At 52.1% G+C, this 15,070-nt stretch overlaps 1 pseudogene; it reads left to right on the top strand.

The window, feature by feature from the left end:
• The first annotated feature begins 5,785 nt into the window (after positions 1-5,785).
• Positions 5,786-14,128, top strand: LOC129639913 (PI-PLC X domain-containing protein 1-like; annotated as a pseudogene).
• Positions 14,129-15,070: the final 942 nt, after the last annotated feature.

Raw genomic sequence — 15,070 nt, 5'->3', positions numbered from 1 at the left:
AGGCCTTCACAGGCCCTCCCTCACAGAAGTGGGAAGGCCTGCATGGCGGCAGCGATGGTGTGTGACCCCAGAGCTTGGGGTCTCAGCTGACCTTGAGCAAGGGGGCTGGTGCTTTACACACCCTCCCAGCCCAGAGAGATGCCAGCAGCCACAAGCCACGAAGTGAAGCAGAGGTGAGGAAGAGGGCTGTTGATGTGAGCTGTCTGAGGTCCCATCCTGTCCCCATGACAGTGGCCAGGCCTCACCTGACACTATGACTGCGCTGCATGGGCAAACAAGACAGCAGCAGTCACAGTGACAGGACAGCCAGCTGCCTCCACTGCACGCTCCACTCGGACCTCAGAAGCCCCATAGCTGTACCTGACCCACCTGGCACTGCTCTGCTTGGCTGCCAGGGCTCGGGGACCCTGGGTGAGTAAGTGAGGGCAGAGCACCAGAGGCCAAGCCTGTTTTCAGCTGCCAGACCTGCCCTGGTCGCCAGACCCATGAGCCCAACCAGTATCTGAAGCCAAGATGCCTTTGGGAGAATGACACCACAGACGCTGACCTCAGAGCTCAGACTCCTGAAAATTTACTAAACAGGTTGTTTTTAGTCTTTTTTTTTTTTTAAGTAGGAGGTTGGCAGGAAGAGGGAGGGGAATGACTTCCTTGGTGGTGCAGTGGTTAAAAATCTGCCTGCCAATGCAGGAGACATGGGTTCATCCCTGATCTGGGAAGATCCCACATGCTGTGGAGCAACTAATCCTGTGCACAACTACTGCAGCCCAAATGCCTAGTGCCCATGCTTCCCAACAAGAGAAGCCACCACAGTGAGAAGTTCAAGCACAAGAACTAGAGAGTAGCCCCCACTCCCTACAACCAGGGAAAAGCCCGCATAGCAACAAAGACCCAGCACAGCCAAAAATAAATAACATTTTTTTTAAAGTAGGATGCTGCAGCATTCCCTGCTGGTCCAGAGGCTAAGACTCTGAGCTCCCAACACAGGGGGGCCGGGTTCAATCCCTGGTCAGGGCACTAGATCCCACATGCCTCAACTGAATACCCTGTGTACCACAACTAAGACCCAGCGCAGCTGATTAAATAAATATTTCAAAGTAAGAGGTGGGGCGGTCCTAAGATGGTGGAGGAATAGAAAGAGGAGACCACTTTCTTCCCCACAAATTCATCAAAATATCATTTGAATGCTGAGCAACTTCCACAAAACAACTTCTGAACGCTGGCGGAGGACACCAGGCACCCAGAAAGGCAGCCCATTCTCTTCAAAAGGAGGTAGGACAAAATGTAACAGACAAAAAGAGAGACAGAAGAGTTAGGGAAGGAGACCCGTCCTGGGGAGGGAGTCGTGAAGGAGGAGAAGTTTCCAATCACCAGGAAACCCTCTTACCAGGCCTGTGGGGAGTTTTGGAATTGCAGAGGGAAACATAAGTGGGAGGGGAAAAAAATTCCACAGAATATGTGCCTTAACCACAACTCCCAGCGGAGAAATAGCCTAGACACTCACATCTGCCACAGCAAGCAGGAGAGGCGTGGGTTGCATGCTTAGGGTAAGGACTGGGCCTGAATGCCCTGAGGACAATCTGAGGGAGCTAAGGTGAGATAGCAACCCAAACTGTGGGATAGCCAGAGAGAGAGAGAATTTTCCTGTGAAAGCTCTAACCTAAGGCACAGTCTGGCCACTTCACAGAACAAAGGACTGAGTGAACACCAAAGGAGAGCTAGCTAGCTGTGGACTGGCCCCTCACCCTGCCGGAGGCAGAGAGGCAGGTGGGCGACAGCCAGAGGTGGAAGACGAGGGGCAATCTCTGCCCCAGAGATGGCATCCTGCACCAAACTGTGAGCAGGCTCCTACTTGCTAACCACATGTTCCTGGGATCCTGGACGATTGGCATCTGCCAGGAGGGTCGCAACCTGAGATCAGCCCCCCAGAAGAGACATACAGCACACCTGAGACAGCACTCTTTTGGCACACATGGGACACCGAGCAGCCGGGACCAGGGAGGTGATTAAGACACATGGCCCACCTGGGGCAGTGTGCTTGCCAAGCACCTGGTCGCCTGAGCTGCTTGGACCTGGGAAGGGCACAAAACGCAGGTCCGACTGAGTCTGTGCCTTTGTGGAGTACCCGAGAACCTGAACCTGAGCAGCTCAGACCAGGGAAGTGCATGAAATGCAGGGCCAACTTTGGACAGTTCCCCTGCAGAGCAACCTGGAGCCTGAGCAGTGTAGACTGGGAAAGCACAGGCCATCATGAGCTGGGGCAAGCCCCATGTGGTCCATACACCATGAGTACTCCCCTCACATGCCAATGATATTTGTTTGCAGTGCTCCTCCCTCTCCACAACACAACTGAACAAGTGAGCCGAAATAAGTGACCCCTTCAGTCCCTTGTGTCACGGTGGAAATTAGACACTGAAAGGACTTGCAAACAGAGGAAGGTAAAATAAATAAAGAAGAGGGAGCCGCTCTGGAAGTGACAGGTGCAGCAAATTAAAACCCTGTAGCTAGCATTGACTATGCATTGGAAGGGGCCTATAGACCTTGAGAAGAAGTATAAGCTGGAACAGGGAATTATCCGAAACTGAACTGACCCCACCCTGCCGGCAGCAGCTCCAGAGAAATTCCTAGATATATTTTTACAATTATAATTTTTAAATTATTTTATTTTTAAGTTCTTTATTACTCCTTTAATTTTCATTTTTAAAACCTACTATTACTTTGCAAAAAACCTATTTTTTAAAGCAAACCATATATATATATATTATAATTTTTGTGATTTTTTTCTTTAATATTGTGTTTTTGAGAATCCAACCTCTACTCTAGGTTTTTAATCTTTGCTTTTTGGTATTTGTTACCAATTTTGTACCCTTAAGAATCTAATCTTCAGTACCCATTTTTTCTTAGGGGTGTGAATACTGGCTTGATTTCTTTCTCCCCTTTTGACTCTCCCTTTTCTCCCCCATGTCACCTCTATCACCTCCCTCCCCCTTCTCTTCTCTACTTAACTCTGTGAAGTGTATTCTCAGCTGTGGAGAACACTTAGGGAACTGATTACTGGCTAGATTGCTCTCTCCCCTTTTGACTGACCCTCTTCTCCTCCTGGTCACCTCTGTCTCCCTCCTCCCTCTTCTCTTCTCCATATAACTCTGTGAACCTCTCTGGGTGTCCCTCACTGTGGAGAATCTTTTCACCATTAAGCTAGATGTTTTATCATCATTGCTGTATGGATGGAGAAGTCTTGAGGCTACTGTAAGAATAAGACTGAAAGCCAAGGGCAGGAGGCTTAAATACAAAACTTGAGAAAACCAGAGAACTCCTGACTCCATACCTGCACTGAAACAAAGCTCCACCCAAGAGCCAACAAGTTCCAGAGCAAGACACACCATGCTAATTCTCCAGAAATGCAGGAATATAGCCCTGAGCATTAAAATACAGGCTGCCCAAAGTCACACCAAACCCATAGACACCTCAAAACTCACTACTGGACACGTCATTGCACTCCAGAGAGAAGAGATCCAGCTCCACCCACCAGAACACTGACAAAAGCTTCCCTAACCAGGAAATCTTGACAAGACACTAGTCCAACCCCACCCACAGGGAGGAACATCCACAATAAAGAGGAACCAAAAACTTCTAGCATACAGAAAGGCCACCTCAAACACAGCAATCTAAACAAAATGAAAAGGCAGAGAAATATTCAGCAGGTAAAGGAACATGGTAAACGCCCACCAAACCAAACAAAAGAGGAGGAGATAGGAAGTCTACCTGAGAAAGAATTCAGAATAATGATAGGAAAGATGATCCAAAATCTTGAAAACAAAATGGAGTTAAAGATAAAGAGACTGAAGGCAAGGATTGAGGAGATGCAAGAAATGTTTAACAAGGACCTAGAAGAAATAAAAAAGTGTCAATCAATAATGAATAATGCAATAACTGAGATCAAAAGCACTCTGGAGCGAACCAATAGTAGAGTAACTGAGGCAGAAAATAGGATAAGTGAGGTGCAAGATAGAATGGTGGAAATATATGAAGCAGACAGGAAAAAAGGAAAACGAATGAAAAGAAATGAGGACAACCTCAGAGACTTTTGGGACAATGTTAAATGCCCCAACATTCGAATCATAGGAGTCCCAGAAGAAGACAAAAAGAAAGGCCATGAGAAAATACTTGAGGAGATAATAGTTGAAAACTTCCTTAAAATGGGGAAGGAAATAACCACCCAATTCCAAGAAACCCAGAGGGCCCCAAACAGGATAAACCCAAAGAAAAACACCCCAAGGCACATATTAATCAAATTAATGAAGATCAAACTCAAAGAACAAACACTAAAAGCAGCAAGGGAAAGCAACAAGTAACACACAAGGGGATTCCCAAAAGGATAACAGCTGATCTTTCAATGGAAACTTCATGCCAGAAGGGAAGGGCAGGACATACTTAAAGTCATGAAAGAGAAAAACATACAACCCAGATTACTATACCCAGCAAGGATCTCATTCAAATATGAAGGAGAAATCAAAAGCTTTACAGACAAGCAAAAGCTGAGAGAATTCAGCACTACCAAACCAGCTCTTGAGCAAATGCTAAAGGATCTTCTCTACACAGGAAACAGAAAAGGTTTATAAACTTGAACTCAAAACACACAGTTACTGTAGAAGTGAAGTTTTGAGAATAGAGGGCTATTACTCTAAAACCTATGACATTAGTGTTGGTCGTTCAGTCGTGTCCGACTCTTTGTGACTCCATGGACTGACCGCATGGAGCCCACAAAGCTCCTCTGTCCATGGGATTCTCCAGCTAAGAATACTGGAGTGGGTTGCCATGCCTTTCTCCAACTATGATATTAGAGGGGGCTGTTACTATAGAAGGGGAACTATCACTGTACAGGGGAGAGTATGACAATAGAAGGGGAGTATTACTGTAGAGGGGGGACCATGACAACAGAAGGGGACTATTACTGTAGAGGGGGGACTATGACAACAGAAGGGAACTATTACTATAGAGAGGGGACCTTAAGAATAGAGACAACCCCTGTCCATGGAGAGCAGTAAACACAAATATAAAGGTCCAGGCATGTGTTTGCCATGAAAGGAGTCCTGATGGCATGCAGACCACCAGGACACCCACCCATAACAGGAGAGAGGGGACACTCAGACCCTGACTGGAGGCATTCCCAGCTTCTTAGCTGCTCAGGTGGGTGCTTCATCCTGGGAGCCTGTCCAGTCACTTTTACTGCAGCAACACTCATCAGATCGAGAGACCGCCTCCAGGGAGTGACGGGCATGTGACCTTGGGCCTGGACTCCATTGCCCCTAGGGTGGAAGCCCCCATACCTGGAGCCCACAGGCTCAACTGGGCCCCTCTCAGCCCCAAAAGGAGGGGGCTGGTGCACAGTGCGAGGAAGGGGGACCCTCTGGATGGGGTCGCCAGCTCTAGCCTCAGGGAGAACAGACTTGAGCTGCTGGGGTCTGTCTGTTGGTCCCTGTCTCCCCGCTCCCTTGCTCCTCCTCAAACCCCCACTTAACCTCCTGTGTCTCTCTGCTCCCTCGCCCTACTTCTGTTTGTCTCTTTTCATGTCTCTGTCCATTTCTTTCTGTGTCTCAGTTTCTCCGTCTCTAGAGCACTTCTCCCCTCTTCACCACCCCATCCTCCTTTCTCTTGGAGAGAAGTCCACAGGTACAAGTTTCTCAGAGCCACGCCTCCATGCCGCCAGCACCGGGTCTTCTGTATGTCCTGTTTTAATTATGCAACACCCCATTTCCTCCCCCAGATTGCCCAGGCTCGGCCTCTTATGGGCTGGCAGGTGAGCTTGCCCGGCTCCTTCCTGTGCCACCAAAGTGAACTCCAACTGGTTGTCGGCACTGAGTTCTTGGCTCTGGGACATGCCCCTGCACCACCTCTCCATCCCAGGTGAGGCCCCATAGGCTCGACTCAGCGGAGATGCGGCTGCAAGATGGGTCCAAGTGTGGGAAGCCTCAGAGCCAAACATGCACACATGCAGGCACACACATTCACACTGAACACACACACGCATGCACACACACACACACACATACTGCACACACACACATACACACACCAGCACCTTCCCTTGTCTGTCCACTTTATCCCATTCAACCCAGAAGGTATATGAACCCCCGAGAGCCTACCTTCAGGACACATGCTGGCCTCCCTGGGGGGCAGGGTTGTGTTTTTCTCAGCCACTCTGTCCTACTCCTGGGGACCCCTCAGCTTTCCACCCACGTTTTCCATCAGAGCTTGTGCAGCACTTTCTGCACTTGAGCCTGGAGGGCCCAAAGTTTAAGGGGGCCACCCGCCCCCAAAACAACTCGATAAGTGATACCAGAACTATCTAATTAAAATGAGGAACCTCTGACTCCAGCCAGTTTGGTTGCAAAAAGTGCTGCAAAGCTCAGCTATGGGCGGGCATCTGGATTTGGGGATGGCCAGTGGTGACCAGGCAGGCAGGCACTTCCAGGGTGACACTGCTGTGCTCAGGCCATCTGAGGGGTGGCCACCAGACACCGTGGCCTGGGAGGGGAGGGTCCCTGCCAGACAGCACCCTGCTCACCTCCTCAAGGTGTAAACGTGCCCCATTCTCCACCGGCACTCCTCTGGCCGTGCAGACACTGGGCCCTGCCCTGGCTCTGTGACACTGGACACTGCCCGCTGGGAGCGCACATGGACAGTTGGACAAACAGGAAGTGCTGTTTTCTATGGAAGGCAGCTTTAGACTTTTTCTCACCCTCTCAACAGCTGTGGGGTTCTATGCCGGCCATCCCACCCTGCCTGGGAGGAGGGGCCCCCACACGGCTCTTCCCTTGAGAGTGTGGAGCAGACAGGAAACCGTGGACCCAGTCTCTCGGCCCTTCCGGGTGCTTCCCCGTGGGGAAAGCTGTGGGGACCCCACATGGAGGAGGCTTCCGAGTCTTCAGGACCACAGAGTGGCCCTTGGCCGCTCTCCTTCCCATACCCCTTACAAAATAACTCGATGCCTCTCCCCCAAGCCCGGGCACCACTCATCTGCTTCTGTCTTTGTAAATTTGCCTGTTCTGGACATCTTTTATAAATGGACAGGTAAAATGTGTCCTTCTGTGTCTGCTTCTCTCACTGACCATCGTGTGTTCAAGGTCCATCCACAATGTAGCCTGTGTCAGAACTTCACTCCTTTTCATGGTGACTCATACACCACTGTGTGCATGGGCCACATGCTGCTGACCCACCCATCCATCCATCCACCCACACACCCACCCATCCACTCATCTATCTGTCCATCCACCCACTCACCTATCCATCCACTCATCCATCCAACCACCCACTCATCCATCCATAAATCCACCCATCCAGCATCCATCCATCCATCCATCCATCCACAAACCAATCCATCATCCACCCATCCACTGATTGATCCATCCACCCACTCACCATCCATTCATCCATCCATCCATCTACTTATCTATCCACCCATCCATCCACTCTTCCATAACATCATCAAATCAAATTATATTATGAACTTGTAAATCCTCCTTCCTATCCCTTGACCCTGAGAATAAATAAGAAAAGAAAAAAGAGAAAGAAATAAAGCTAGTCCAAACCTATGTTCAGAGACAGAAGGGAAGATTTCTGGATTGTTCCCAGGTGACTGCTAAAGTGTGAACCTCTCCACACTGTCTCTGAAACAGATCACACAGATTTAAAAGGGAAAAGAATAAGTAAAACCACACATAAATGACCACAACATTGGCGTCATAAAAAGCCTGAAAATACTATGAATAACTTCAAAGTACTTGTAACTAGAGAAGGTCTCTCTGTGCTCAGTTGTGTCTGACTCTTTGCAGCCCCATGGACTGTACCCACCAGGCCCCTCTGTCCATGGACTCTCCAGGCAAGAATAATGGAGTAGGTTATCATGCCCTTCCCAGGGGATCTTCCCAACCCAGGGATCACCACTGCATCCTTTATGCCTCCTGCTTTGGCAAGCAGGCTCTTTGCCACGAGCACCACCTGGGAAACAACAAACCATAAAATCAAAAGCCACTTTAAGCCTTTCCTGTCCAAAAACGGGATTCCTTAAATAAATTGACTTTCACTTTCTCACATCTGCAGAGACCCCATTTGGAGACAAGATTCAGTCCCCAGGACTCAGTGGATATGACTTTCGGGACTCCCCCATACCCCGCGGTGCTATAGCTGTGCATCCTTAGGGCAGCTTGGGGGCACAGAGGACAGGCTCAGGGGGTGATGTGTCCCCCGCCTGGTTTGCCTGCAGGGAGCCACAGCATGATGACCTACTGCCTGAACAAGAAGTCACCCATCTCTCACAAGGAGTCAAGGCTGCTGCAGCTTCTGGGCAAAGTGCTGCCATGTATCACCCTGCCCATGGTGCTCAAGAGGTCCACCACCCAGGTGAGGGTCTGCGGGCACGCCTGGGCCCTGGACCCAGCTCCAGCCGCTAGTGTCACCCACAGGGGGCGGTGTCTTTATCCCTCTTGGGGAAACGAGATTGAGAATAAACCTGCTGTAAAGCAGAATTGCTGTTTAGTTGCTCAGTCATGTCTGACCCCATGGACTGTAGTCTGCCAGGCTTCTCTGTCCATGGGATTCTACAGGCAAGAATACTGGAGTGGGTTGCCATGCCCTCCTCCAGGAGATCTTCCCCACCAAGAGAGCCTCCCAGAAAGGTAGGAAAGGACACAGCTTTACTGTGGAACCAGCCTGAAGCAGAACGGGGACCCATGGACTAACAGCATCACCGTCTGAAGTTACAGAGGCTGGGGGACCTGGGAAGGGAAGGGGAAGGCTGGGTTCTGCCCTTTGTGCAGCTGAGCTGACACCAGAGCTCCTTCCTGGTCCCAGATAAGCAATAGCTGAGTTTCCATGTCCTCTGAGGTGGGTTTACGTTTGCACCCCAGCACCCCCTCCAGGGAGACTTTCTTGGTGGCACAGATGGGAAAGAATCAGCCTGCAATGCGTGGGACCCGGGCTAGATCCCTGGATCGGGAAGATCCCATGGGGGAGAAAATGGCACCCCACTGTAGTATTCTCACATGGGAAGTCCCATGGACAGAGGAGCCCAGCAGGCTAGAGTCCATGGGGTCACAGAGAGTCAAGACGACTGAAGCAACTGAGAACACACGCACGCACTCACACCCCTCCCCTGTAGTGCTTCTCCAGGGTGGATCAGGGGTTTTATGGGGTGCAGAGAAGCCGGGATGGGAGGCAGTCATTGTGGAGGATGAAGAGGAGTCAATGTTGGGGGCCCTGTCTGTGCGGTGGGGGCACCCAATTGACAGTGGTCCTGTCACTGGCACACACGTTACCCAGGGGGTGGATGCAGGATGGGGTAGAAACCCACCTGGGCCCAGGTGCCCTCAGGAGCAGGGGCCCACCTGGGCGGGACAGATGGCCCCTGCCTTCCTGTACCCGCACTTGAGGGGCACTCATATTCCTGGTTTTTCTCCTCCTGGGCTGGTCCTCCCAAGAGGACAAGAGGCTGTCAAGCACAGCTCTTACCTGTGTGATTGCTTCCTCCTGGGAGGTCCCCGGTTGCTGGAATCCTCCTCAGGGGATCTGATTGGCAGAGAGCCAGGGCTGGAATGTGGACAAACTACATTCTTGCTTGCATCAGCTGCCTACAGCCTGGCCTTAAGAGCTCACACCCAGAGGAGGGAGCGAGCAGCAGGAGGTCCACCAGAGCCCGGGAGTCCTGCAGGACTGGGGTCCCTCTGCTCAGAGGGTCCCTTGGTGCTGGGTCCCTTTCTTCTGCGTCCCTCCAGGGCAGGGTCCCCTCCATACTGGGGGACCTCAGTGCCATGGTCTCAAGTGGTATGGCTCCCAAAGAGACCTGGGTGTGTGTGGGGTGGGGGGCACAGGTGGTGGTCTTTCAGGGGGTGTTTAAGATCAGCGGCTGCAGCAGCACTGCATTTAATCCTTGTAGAGGTGGATGGCAAGTGCCTGACTATAGCTGACAATATTCATATGAGTCTTTGTTTTTTTTTTTAATTTGGATTGGGGGGTGGAGCTGTGACACCCTTTCCCATTTTTTATCCTTATATCTTTTTCTTTTTCCATTGTGACTCTGTGTAGAGAACACAGTACCATTTTCTGCGACTAGTTTATGTTAATATTAGTTTTTGCTTTTTCTTTTATTTTGGATAGAGAGAATCTATTATTTTCTTCCCCATTTTTTTATCCTTGTGTTTTTTTCTTTTTCCATTATGACTCCTTGTAGAGAACACAGTACATTTTCTGCTACAAATTTATATTAGGGCTTCCCTGGTGGCTAGTTGGTAAAGAATGTGCTTGCAATGAGGGTGATGTGGGTTCGATCCTGGGTTGGGAAGATCTGGAGAAGGGAAAGGCAACCCACTCTGGTAATCTTGCCTGGATAATTCCATGGACAGAGGGGTCTGGTGGGCTACAGTCCACCGGATCAAAATGAGTTAGAAACAACTAAGCAACTTTCACTTTTCAATGTACGTTAAAGTTATTTTTTGCTTTTTCCTGTCTTATTTGTGTCGTGGACAGATGTTTTGTCCTTTTGTTCTCTTCCCTTGATTCCTTCTTGCCTTTCCTAGTGCTGTTTGTGGGGGTGGGCACAGATCTCTGTGGGTCTAGTGTGTCCTCATGTCCAAGGGTCCAGCTTGGGTGTCATGGAACCTTGGCATTGAACCCACAGGGAGCTTCCACCCAGGGACTGCCTGAAGGAGTGTGAGGCTGGACTCTGCAGGAACACCCCCCCAAGACCACAATCTTGACCCGGGCTCTGTGCTCCACATGACCACTGACCCTGGGGACCCTGTTCCCAGAAGTAGTGCCTCAACCCCAGCAGCACCAACACGGTTGATTTCACAGTGGCCAATGTGGCCCTCAGTTGGGCATCCTCAGTGCATGCCCAGCCCCTGAGTGGGGCTGCCCTCTGTGCCCAGCACAGATGACTGACCTCTGTGTGCAGGTTCTGAGCATCATGAAGCACCTGGATGCTGGTGTGAGGACCTGCAGTTGGCGCACATGGAGGAGGGCACTGAGAGGAACCTGCACTCTGGCCACATGGTGTACATGACAGCCCTCATGGAGGTGGGGGTGGGGGCAGGGTTACGGACGGGGGGGTCCGCCAGCCAGGGACACCACGTCTGGTCCAGGCAGGAGGGGGAGGGCCTCTGAGGGGATGGGCACACGTCCACTCAGATGGACACACAGTCACTCCAGACAGGAGAGGCTGAACTCTAAGGGGACAACACAGGTCCACTCCCATTAGAGGACACTGACCTCTAATGGGACGGACACACGTCCACTCCAGGCATGAGAGGGAGAACCTCTGGCATCAGTCACTCAGAATTCCCAACCAACACGCGTTTCTGAACTCACACCTGCACCCCTGGCCTCTGGGGTGTCTCCCAGAATTTGGCTATACCAGGTCCCTGACACATCTTTTCCTGTGTCCAGTTTTGGGGTGTCCAGTCCATTCTCTCGGCTGCTGGCCAAGTCACTTAAAGTCTCACACTGGCCTCGGCCCCCAGTGCCCCCACCACAGAACCTAAAGACCCTTGGGGTCTGGAGGTTCTGTCCTGGGCCTCAGTGTGCATGTACCCTGCTGGCCTTGCATGCTCCCTGGAGTACAGACTTCACACAATGTTATAAGCAATGCTCTCTGCTGCTGTGCATGCACACACACATGCATATCCATGCACACAGAGACCCTGAACACATGCACACCTGTGTGTGCACTTGTACCTACTGGAGTGTGTACACACACACACACACACACACACACCAGCACACCAGAGCAATGCCACGGTTCCCCACTGCCACTCAAGAGAGGCTGGGTCCCTTGGGACCAGGCGCCATGCTTTATGTCTTTGTGTGTCAGGACACCACAACCCGTCTGTAGAGTGGCTGTGCTGGGGGAATTCCCCACCCATGACCCTCTGTCTCTCACTACAAGGCCCTTCACCCCACCCCCACCCAGGACATGCTCATGGAGATCTCAGAGTGGCTGGAGAACCACCCACAGGAAGTGGTTAGCCTGGCATGCAGGAACTTCGAGGGCGTGATGGAGGACCTGCATGATGAGTACCTGATGGGCTGCATCAAGAACATCTTTGGGGACATGCTGTGTCCCCGTGGGGTGTGAGCAGGGGCCACAGGCTCCCCATGCTCTTGGCAGCGGGGGTGGTGGGAGTACTAGGCCTCACTGTAATCAAACTACCCGCTTGCTGCATGAGGCTGATTCAGGCACCAGGTGATGCTGCTCATGGAACCCCCGTAATCCACCCACCACTCTCTCCACTCAAACACCCCAATGACCAGCCCATCACTGGTCACAGGCACCCCCAATAATCCACCCTGCCTGGTCTCTATTCAGACATCCCCAAAATCCATCAATCATGCCTCACGATGCCCCAGTAATCCACCTGCTGTTTTCTATCAAAAACCCCAATAATCCATCCACCTCTGTTTCCACTCAGGCACCCCAATAATCGACCCATCACTGCTCAAGACACCCAAGTAATCTACCCACCACTGTCTCCACTCAAACACCCCCAAAATCTACCAATCACTGCTCAAGACACCCCAATAACCCACCATCACCATCTCCACTCAGACACCCCAGTAATCGACCCACTAGTGTCTCTACTCAGACATGCCAATAACCCACCCATGACTGTCTCTTCTCACAGAGAACCCAATAACCAGCCCATCACTGCTCATAGACACCCTAATAATCCACACATCACTGTAGCTTCTCGGACACCCCCGATAACTGACACATTATGTCACAAGGCACCCCAATAACCCCTGTGCACATGTCTCATGGGCACCCAGATGATTCTCCCCCTAGGAGGTGCTGACTCTGCACCAGCTGTGGTCCCAGGGCCAGCAGGTCATCCTGTCGTACAAGGACGAGGCATCCATGAGTCAGCATGCAGAACTGTGGCCCGGTATCCCCTACTGGTGGGGGAACCAGGTGAAGCCCTGAGACCTCGTCCACTACCTGGAGCTCATGAAGAGCTGCAGCCACCCAGGGGAGTGCTGCCTTCAAACCGGGACACCTGGTCGCACACATGTCCTCGTGCATGGGTCTGGCTTTGTGTTCAAGTGGAGAAATGGAACAGGACGTATTAGGGGACGTTATTCTGTTCAGCACATGGGGACCAGGGCGTGGATATCCTTGGGGATGTTACTGTGTCCACCACAGGGGTTAGGATGTAGACAGGATGTGGACATCCATGTGAACATTATTGTGTCCACCACACGGAGCCAGGACATGGACATCTTTGGGGTCACTCTCCAGCCCACCTGCCCTTTGTAACAGGAGAAATTCATGAGTCAACACCCCTGTGAGCCCCTGCTGTCTGAACTTTGGTCTCTGTTGGACATCTGAATCTCTGACCTCTGCGGAGGCCAGAGTCTGGGTGAGTGATGGCACAGCTTGGTGACTGCGTGGGCAGGTGACCCCATGGGTTAGGGGTCTCATGGGTGGGTGACTGCGTGGGTGGGTGACCCCATGGATTACTGGTCACATAGGCCGGAGACCGTGTTGGTTGGAGACTGCGTGGGTGGGTGACTGTGTGGGTGGGTGACAAGTTTGAGTTGCTGAGTGCAGGGTGGGTTACCATGTGAGTTGCTGACCTGGTGAGTGGGTGACCGCATGGGCGGGTGACGGTATGAGTGGGTCGTCATGTGGACAGGTGAGCGCATGCCCTCACAGGTTAGTGACCCCATGGGTGGGTGCCCACAGGGGTTGGTGGCCAGTGGAGGGATCAATGCATGGGGTAGTGACCCCATGGGTGGGCGACCACATGAGTCAGTGCCCACACGGTTTGGTTGGCCACATGACTCCATGGGTTAGTGGCCGCATGCCTGGGCAGCTGACCCAACAGCCTGCACCATGAACAGCAGCCCCTCTCTTGTCCCAGGCAGGCTGTGGGTGGCCAGCATCAACCTCACAGAGAACCTGGAGTTTGTCCGCGTCCACCCAGCCTGGTCCCTGGAGAAGCTGACACAGTGGGGGCTCCCCTACCTTTGCGCATGGGTGTGGGGCCATACTAACACCTTCACAGGCAACTTCATCTGGGCCGAGTGGTTTGTTGGTGACGTCATCGGGTTGAACTGGAAGCTGCTTTGGGGCTGACAGATGGTGCGTGTGTGGAGCTGGGCATCACAGAGGCCGCGTCTCAGTCACGTCCTGCGACGTTACCGGCCTGAACCAGAAGCCACCTCGGGGCTGAGGCACGGCGCACTGAGGAGCTGGGCGTTGCGGAGGCCGCTCCTCGTTCGCATCCTGTGACATCACTGGGCTGAACCAGAAGCTGCTTCGGGGCTGAGGGATGACGCATGGGTGAAGCTGGGTATCACGGAGGCTGCGTTTAAGTCACGTACTGTGATGTCACCGGCCTGAACCGGAAGCCACCTTGGGGCTGCTGGTGGGCACGTTGAGGAGCTGGGCTTTGCAGAGGCTATTCTCAGCCCTGTCTTGTGGGGCTTGTCATCCGTCCACGCGTCCACTGAATGTGGGTGACTGCCGAGGTGGGGCCAGGTGGCAGGGTCCATGGTCTCCTCGGTCCTCCGTGTGTCTCTCGGCGACTGCAGGGTGTGAGGTGATGATTAAAGGTGAGTGCATGATTTGTACAATCACATCCTCAGGGAGACACACTTGGTTCTCGGGTCTGTGGCTTCCCCATGGGAGAGGCTGGGGTGCCCCCTCTCCCCAGGCACTGAGACTAGCAGACGGTGACCCCCAGCTGGGGAGGGGAGGAGGCACTATGACATAGTGTCCATAGGAGGAGACTGAGCGCATAGTGATCTCACTGAGAAATCCCTTTTATTAGATAAGGGGCTTCCCTGGTGGCTCACTTAAGAAGGCCTTTTTATCTCTCCTTGCTAGTCTTTGGGACTCTGCATTCAGGTGGCTGTATCTTTCTGTGTCTCCTTTGCCTTTCTCTTCTCTTCTCATCTATTTGTAGGGCCTCCTCAGACACCCACTTTGCCTTTTTGCATTTCTTTTTCTCGTGGATGGTTTTGATCACCCCCTCCTGTACAATGTTAGGAACCTCCATCCATAGGTCTTCTGGTA

The sequence above is a fragment of the Bubalus kerabau genome, chromosome X (assembly GCF_029407905.1).
Source record: "Bubalus kerabau isolate K-KA32 ecotype Philippines breed swamp buffalo chromosome X, PCC_UOA_SB_1v2, whole genome shotgun sequence".
Lineage (NCBI taxonomy): Eukaryota > Metazoa > Chordata > Mammalia > Artiodactyla > Bovidae > Bubalus > Bubalus kerabau.
The sequence above is the reverse complement of the archived record's forward strand: the minus strand, read 5'-3'. Positions and strand labels throughout refer to the sequence as shown.